This window comes from Canis aureus, chromosome 22 (genome assembly GCF_053574225.1).
Source record: "Canis aureus isolate CA01 chromosome 22, VMU_Caureus_v.1.0, whole genome shotgun sequence".
NCBI lineage: Eukaryota > Metazoa > Chordata > Mammalia > Carnivora > Canidae > Canis > Canis aureus.
Genome location: NC_135632.1, coordinates 25724522 through 25733422, shown reverse-complemented (window position 1 = coordinate 25733422; position 8901 = coordinate 25724522). Strand labels below are relative to the sequence as shown.

The 8901-nt window shown below is 37.4% G+C and overlaps 1 protein-coding gene across 14 annotated transcripts in view; it reads left to right on the top strand.

Moving 5' to 3' along the window:
• Positions 1-8901, top strand: part of ANKRD28 (ankyrin repeat domain 28) — a 204309-nt gene that overhangs the window by 113071 nt on the left and 82337 nt on the right. The gene's annotated exons all lie outside the window — the stretch shown is intronic.

Sequence of the window (8901 nt, the reverse complement as noted above, 5' to 3'; positions counted from 1 at the left end):
AATGCCACTGGCTACTGTCTCTGAGTCTTTGACCAGCTGCTTCTTTAGCCTCAAACTCTTTTTTCAGATAGCCACATGACTTGTTCCCTTACCTTTTTTCATGTCCTTGCTCAAATGTTAACCTCCTGGGTGAGGTCCCTGATCATTGCCACCGCTGCCACCATCTTTTCCCTCTACTGTGTTATTTTTCCTACTACTTCATGTTATCTGATAGCCTTTTAAAATTTTACTTAGTCATTTCCTATCATTCTCTCTTTACTAGAATGTAAACTTCCAAGACAAGGGAGGAGGGACAGAGGAAGGGAGAGAGTCTAATCAGGCTGACATGACAGCATGGAGCCTGATGTGGATGGGTGGGTGGGCGGCCTCCATCTCATGACCTCGAGATCATGACCTAAGCCAAAATCAAGAGTTAGATGCTTAACTGCCTGAGCCACCCAGGTGCTCCAGCAATATAAGTTTAGGCTTTGTTTACATTTTGGTTTCAGTTTCCCACGTCTTTAGTGGAAGTGAGAGTGGGAGAGGTGGGAATGCAGTAGGAATGTGGGATTGTTAGGGGTTCAGTGAAAAAGGGAAAAAAACAAATGATTTGTTTTCCTATGGAAGCAGCTCAGGCTCTTCTGTATACTTTGTTTCTCTTCAGACTACCACCTAGGCTCTAAGAAAAATTAAATAAATAAAAACTTACTTGGATCTGGAATAAAATGAGCTGGAATGAAATCAAAGGCTAAAAAAAAAAAAAAAAAAGGCTAAGCTTATGTGGAAGATTCTCCAGGATCATGTTAGGTCACAAAACAACTTTTCATAATTAAGATTGAAATCCCATTCCGCATCTTTTCAACCACAGTGATATGATACTACACATCTACAGTATTTCTCTAAAATAAAAAATGAAGAAGATAAAAAGGTTGACATCAGTCTGTAGAGTCCTGTCCTTCCATGTTAATGTTTCAGGTTTTGATTATTCTCTAACTTCCTATGATGAGAAATTAGGAAACTGTGTTCTCTAGTTTGTTTCAGTCTTGTCTTTTCATTGTTAAGAATTATGACTTTACATTCTATTTTGTAATCAGAATTCCCACTGTTTTCACACACCCCAGTCTTTATTCATAACTTCTCTAGCCCTAGGTTTTTTATTTGTATGTATCTCTTGGTTGAATAGACATCATCATCAAGTTGTTGGAGGGTTGGCTTTTTTGAGGGGAGGGAGTTTTGTTTTTAATTTTCAGTAAGAGCTCATGGATGTCATATTCTTATTTGGGACTGTTGCCTTTTTTTCTTTAATTGAAGAGTAGATTGGCTAGTTCTAAAATTCTTGATTCATGATGCTCTTTCCTCTCAGTTTTATAGATGCTGCTCCAGTGTCTTCTAGCACTGAGTGGAAATCTTGGATCAGGCTTTTCTCTGCTTGCCATTTCCATTCCCCCATAGCACCCTCCACCACCATAGTCACTTCTCTTCTGCCTGGATGCCTGTAGGATTCAATTCCTTATCCCTAAAATTCATTACTAACTTAGGCTAAATCTGTTGATTATTTTTGCTGAGACATAATGTGAGTGTGCATTTTTAGTTCTAAAATTTAGATTTTTATTTCATGTATATTTTCCATTAAATCTTTGAATATTTTATTTCCATGTTTTCTGTCAGTAAATTTTTCTACCATGTTTTTTTTTTGGGGGGGGGGGTTCTCTAATTGTAATTTTGTCTCTTCCATTTAGTTTTGGGTTATTGCCTTATACCTGTTACTCATTCATTCATCAAATACTTAATGAGCATGTCTGTGTATCAGGTACTATTCTAGGTGCTGTGGGTAGAACAATGAATTAAATGGATGGAAGTCCCAGCCTTCATGGAGTTTGTTTTGGTGGGGGAGATAATAACAAGTTAATATGCATAGCTTGTCTTGTAGTGATAATTTGTATGGGAAGATTAAAGAAATATATGTTGGATGGGGATCAGTTGCTGTTTTATGTTAGGTTATCAGGAAGGGATTCAGGATATATGACATTTGAGCAGATAACTGAAGGATATGAGGAAGCAAGCCTTGCACACCAGGCAGATACTTTGAGAAAACTGAGAGAACAAGAACAAACACCATGATGTGGTAGCATGTTTGGAGGCAAGTGAAAAGAACAGTAGGAGATGAAGTAGCAGAGGTGGCCAGGTTCCAGATCATGTGGGCCTTGTAGGCTTTGGCAAGGACTTGATTTGGCCCTTAAAGTGATGAGGAAAGCCAAAGGGGAGTTTTGAGTGAAGTGACATGGTCTTACTTAGGTTTTTAAGGTTCACTCTTGCTGTGGTTCAGATTCTTAGCTGTGTTTTAAATCGTGTTTATTCTGCTTTTTGTTATTTCTAAGTTTTTATCTGTAATTGTTTTTTCCTTTTGTCCTTCTTGATCTCTGCCAGCTCTCAGACTCTTGTATTGTCTTGCATCTATCTTGGAACTCTTTGAGGTCTCTCTTCAGAGCTTATTTTCTCTGAAGTTGTGCAGAGAGTAGTTTGCAAATTCATCCTTTCCTCCCCTGGGATAATTTCTTTCAGATGAGCCTATTAACTATATTTTACTCAGTCTCTCTTCTCCCATATATTTTTCCTCTTGTCCTGTGCTGGATACTTACACATCTTTGAAGAATTTGCTTCTCTCCAGAGCATTTACTTACTAATGAGTAGAGTGTGGGGCGGGAGGGCAGGGGGGATGGCAAAAAGTGAGCATTAGTTAGGTTTGTCTGTTCCACTAGCTCTCAAACTAAATGGATTTTCTCTCAGTTTAGGAGAGTAGTTTCCTTTAGCTCTTGGTGTACTATATGTAGTTGGTGTCACTTGGCAGCTCCTTAGATCACAGATTTTTAGGTAATGATCTACTGGTGTTTGGCCCTTGCCCTCCATCTTCAGCTGGGTGAAAAATAGTAAAGATTCCTGGTTGGTTCCTCTTGCAGCACTACTCCACTTTGTTCTTCTATGTTATGAAGTTAGGGTACTGTGAATTACCCACTCAGCTCTAGATCATCTAAAAGATTGTGAGAAAGGGATTCTGGGACACAGGAAAAGGGGCAGTTATATGCACAAACAGACTCTTTTAGAAGACTCAGTAGCCTTCCCAGAATCGGAAGAAGCTTTACTTGATTTTATATCCTTCCTCATTTTGGTATAGAATTCACTATATTTCGTAGAAATTTTCATAGTTTGGTTTGCAGTTACAGCTGTTTTCTTGCACTTAGGGTGGTATTTCTTCACATTGTTTTTTGTTGAGGTTTTTTTTTTTGTTTTGTTTTTAAGAGTAAAGCTACTCACTTTCTTTAACCTGCAGTCCAGAACTAAATTCATTGAAAATCATGTTTACACATGATGAAGCTCCAAGAATTTTGGATGAGAGGTATCATTTATGACATGTTGTGTCTGATTGAACAAGTGAATACTTCCATAGAATCAATAGTAACACTAAAGTCTAGTGTAATTTCATGATTGTTATTTATTGGAGTAAAATAATAAAAGGAAATCATGCTTACGAAGATCTCAAGTACTATGCTAAATTTACTTTTTCACTCTTATGTGAAGGTATTATGGATAGGGAAACTAAGTCATTTAGAGATTTAATAACTGGCCAAAACTTACTCTATTTTAATCTCTTGCTCCCCTCTATTCACACACCCCTACCTCTCTCCCCCATAGCAAAATTTGTATAGATAATTACTTTTATAGAAGAACTTCTGTTTTGAGGGCTAAATTTTCTGGCTACATAAGTATAGATACTTTTATGGGAGCTATTCATTTAATGTTTATATTTAAAACCATAGGTTTAGCAGTACTTCAGACTGTTTCCAGTGTATGATTGAATGGTTAAATGACTGTTGTATAAGGCATTAGTCAAAGCTTCAATTGATCAGTCTGTTTTAGAAAATATAGCCCTTAATAAGGAAATAGTAATATTATATATTAGGAATTAGACCTAAAGGATATGATCCTTGAAAACTGACAGTCCTGGTATATATTAGTTTGTTAGGGCTTCCATAACAAAGTACTACAAGTTGAGTAACTTAAACAAATCAACGGAAATTTCTTTTTTCCACAATTCTAGTGGTTAGAAGTCTGAGATCAAAATGTTGGCAGCATCAACTCCTTTTGAGGGCTGTGAGGGAAGGATCTGTTCTAGGCCTCTCTCCTTGGCTTATAGATGACCACCTTCTTTTTGTGTCTTCCATCTGTACATGTCGGTGTGTCCATATTTCTTCTGCTTGTAAGGATATCAGTCATACTAGATTAGGGCCCATCCTAATCACCTATTTTAACTTAGTTACCTCTGTAAAGACCCTGTTTCCAAATAAGATCACATTCTGAGGTGTTGGGGGTTAGGACTGCAGCATATGAATTTGGGAAGGGTGAGGGGGATCTGGCGTCCATAACACCATCTTAAATGATACAGTGCAGCAGCTGGTTCTTTTTCAGCATTGCAGGTGGAAAGTGGAAATGTATTTGCTCTTTGCTTATTCCACTCCCAACCTGAAAACAGAATCTGAAGCTTTTGACATTGCTTTTGGTAGGCTGCCAAAGGAAAGCATTATTTCCAGTTTGAGAAGCATAATGAAAGTGTTTGGCTCCTGGCCCAGCTCACTGGACATGGACTGTCTCCTCTGAGGCTCAGGAGCAGAGAACTATTCTCTGCAAGGAGAAGTTTAGAAAATTATTAGTGGACTACTGATAATTATTATAAACACCTGTGGAAATGGAAATAACTTTAGTAATATCTACTATTAAATACTTAGCCTAAATCAGAGGTTAAAAGACTTTATGTGAAGGGCCAGACAGATAACTGGTGGTAACTACTTGATTCTACTCTTACAGTGTGAGAGCTACATAGTTAAGTGAATAGGTGTAGCTGGTATTGCAGTAAAACTTTATTTACAAAATAGGTGGGCTGTAATTGAAGACACCCTGATATAGATGATAAAGATGCTGCCTTATCTACTTAATGTTAAAGTAGGGCAAGGTATTTCCTAAGTATGTAATAATTTATTCCCAGTACCTATTTCAAAGTAGGATAGAATATTATAATGGGAAATGGATCACACAGCTCACTTAGCACAACCCTTATTTTCCTGATAAGTTAGTTTCAAAACTTAAGGAATTGGCAAATCTTGTTGATTGATTAGATTAAGGAGAGAACAGATGAGTTGAGACCTAGAGTTAAATGGAGTGCTCCTGATTTGAGTTCCTGACTCGTGGCATCCACTTTGCAGAAACAGGAGCTCCCTATGTTGTTTCAGCATAGGGCCCATCCTCCCTCGCCCTCTGCCCCCACTCCCCCATATACACACACAAGGTATAGGAGGGCAGAGATTATGATGAACAACATAAAGGTCTAGGCTGTGGGGAAGAGCCCCAGGTCACACAATGTGCTGTTACAGAGGCATTATTAGATCATAGGTCCTGCTTCTGGGCTCCTTCCACTAATGCCCGTCTCCTTATAAGTCAAGACTCCTCTTCAGCTGCATTGTTGTCTAGAGCCCAGAATAGACAGATGTAAGTAAACTGGATTGATTATTTATTTATTAGAGAGAGAGAGAGAGAGAACTAGCGCTCAAGCAGGGATGAGGGGTAGAGGGAGAGAGTCTTAAGCAGACTCTGCACTGAGCATGGAGCCAGATGCAGCACTAAGTCTCACAACCCTGAGATCGCAACCTGAGCTGAAACTAAGAGTCGGATGCTTAACCAACTGTACCACCCAGGCGCCCCAGATTTTTAATTTTTTTAAATTATTTTCTTGTTTATCTTCAAATAAGCTAGACATTGGCCTGATTCTGGAAATCTTACCTTAATTTTTTTCTTTCAGAAACTGTTAGAGTAAATTTTTATATGTATGAATTATTAAATGAAAAGACTGGGTGAGAGGAAGCTGGTTATCTGAATTTTTCTCTATAATCTAATGGTGGTATCAAATGTATACAGCCTGTTTGAGTTACCCTGCAGTTGTTCTTTGCTTGCCTTTTTTTTTTTTTTTTTTTTTTGCTTTTTGCTTTTAGCATTTCAGAAATCTAATCACATCTACTCTGGAAGATGAATCTATTCAGATATTTGATGTGGCATATGTGCTGGCTGCTTATTTATCATCTTAAGGGAAAGCTCATGGATCTCTCCTACATGTGGATTTGTGGGGGAAAGAGAGCCTAGTCAAGAAAGCATTTGATACATGGTGGGGCATAACTATTTTAGATTTAATGAGATGTGCTCCTAGCCCTTGAGAGGTTTTCTATAAATGTGGGTTTGCAGTAGTTATCAGTGATATCCCTAAATTGCTATCTCAATTGTCTTAAATTTCTTAGCACTGCTTCCTCTTACCCAAGAGTCTCCTAGTAACCTAACTTCAACAATTGGGATGGGGCTGCTATTTTATATTCTCTTCTGTTTTAATGACTAGGAGAGAGGAAAGAAATTAATATTTTCTTGGTGACTTAAGGTCATCCTTATAAGCCACAAATATTATACTCAGCTACGTACAGAGTATGTGATGTTTCCACCAGAACTGTTAGCATTTCATTTTCTCTCTTCGAAGACTCTTTTATATTTTAAGTCTGTATGATTCCCCCCCCCCCCCTTTTTTCATCTTCATTTTTAGTCTTTGTGCCTGGTTTTCAGCTGCTAGACTGGTAAACTTTACTCTGGAAATATCTTTTGCATTACTGGAATGACTTTGTAGCTTATGTTTATGAATATACAACTAATTTTGGAGCTGTCTGTGTAGAACAAAAGTTTGGTTACCTTCAGAATTCCTATGAGTGAGCTCTAGGAGCCTGGACAACTGAAGTGCGCTGTCCTGTTTGTTGCTCATATGCCATTTTTCTTTTTATACTCAGCTGCCACTTTTGTAATGTACATTGCTATGCCATATTTGTTTGTTAATATGTAAAGTGTTACTAATTAATAGATGTGGGCAGGGGAGATATTCTGTTGGTGTCCTTAGAAATAGTTCAACCAAAAAAAAAAGAAAAAAGAAATAGTTCAACCATTTGTCATATACTTGACCTTTCATTTCAAAGGAATTCAAACATTTGATTAGTGTTATTAGAAGAAACACATGATTTAACAAAAGATAAGATGAGCATCTTCTGAAAAAGATTATGATCAGATATCTAGTATCCAGTGGTGTTGATCTTCCTGGAGATAACTATCTTTAGAATCTAAAAAGAACAGGCCTAATTTTTTTTTATCACATAGTCTGTTACATTAGTACCAACTAGTAGTATTATGTATACTCAGTAAACCATAAGTGGATTCTTTGTGGTAGGTCACTCATGGTTTTTTGGAAATTAACTTTAAATTTGTTACTAAAATTTGTTATTAAAAGTGAAGAGAAAGACTAATTAATTAATTATCATAACTTAGAGTGAAGAATGAAACCAGCAAGGTCTTTTATTTGAGGCTGCCAAATGGCTATCAAAATTAGATTTCCTTTCTTTAACTGTGTGCCTGATAACCCATGGTTAAAAGAAAGAACAAAACTATCTTTACTTTCTACCTAGTTACTTTCCAGTTTTTTTCATTGCACGACCACTCCTTTTATTCCTCCTTAAATACCTACCTACCTACTCTTTCTTCTTTCTTTCTCTTTCTTTTTCTCCTTCCTTCCTTCCTTCCTTCCTTCCTTCCTTCCTTCCTTCCTTCCCCTTTTTTTTCTTTTTTCTTTTTTCTTTTCTTTCCTTTTCTTTTCTTTTTTCTCTTTTCTTTTCTTTCTGAATAACTGATATTTCAATTTTATTTTAAAAATTTGGAGTATATATATGTAAAGGTATGTGATAGTGAGGCTGCCTTTCTACTCCAGTCCCCTATCACCCAGCTTTCACTGTACCTTACCACCTACAGAAATGCAGTATCTTAGTGTTCTTCCAGGGATTTCTTTATGCATAGAAAGCAAATATGAATATAGATATTTATACTTAACCCTTCCATTTTCTGCATAAAATTAAAGAATATTACTCATCCAGTTCTCACTGCTTTTTTCACTTATTTCTCACATTTTTTTTTAAGATTTTATTTATTTATTCATGAGAGACACACAGAGAGGCAGAGACGCAGGCAGAGGAAGCAGCAGGCTCCATGCAGTGAGCCTGGAACTCAATCCCGGGTCTCCAGGATCACGCCCTGGACTGAAGGCGGCACTGTAAACCACTGAGCCACCGGGGCTGCCCATATTTCTGACATCTTTATGAGTACATAGAGGCTTTTTTTGTTTTGGTTTTGTGTTTTTGGTTTTTTTTTTTTGGGGGGGGGGGTTGTTTGATTTTGTTGTTTTTGTGACAACCACATTCTATTTCCTTAGTTAACACCTGGAATCATAGTTATATTGAACTTTCCCCATTTGCTGAAGACCTATTATCAGGCCTTATTCTTTTCTACTTCTGTCTATCCAGAGTACTTGTCTTTCAGGCTATAATGCCAGGATTTGCCCTTCTACTATGCACATAAGTAGAAAGTTGTAGAGAGAGGTACAAGTACTATGGAGAACCCTTGATGTTCTAAGCAGATAAATGGGCAAATGAAAGAGCCTAGCTTCTATATTGTCCCTTCCCTGTTTCTAAGGTCTCCAACCTTCTGACCTATAAGCATTTCAAATATTTGCACTCTCTACATTCTGCCTGTTACCCAGAACAGATGCTGACTCAAATGTGGTTAGGCAGTCTATGTTTTAAAACATCTTGGTCTCCCAAGAGCCTAGCAGATAGTTGTTCGCAGGTATAGTTGAATATATCACTCTCTCTAGCTATTTCTTTATTTTTGCTGAGTCCCTTTGTTTTTCCCAAAGCCTAATTGAGCAATCATGAGAACTGTCATATTGATTCTTAATTCTTCAAGTGTCAAGTGTCCTCGTGTCCTCACTGTCATTGAATAGGAGTTCAGTTGCTCTCAGAA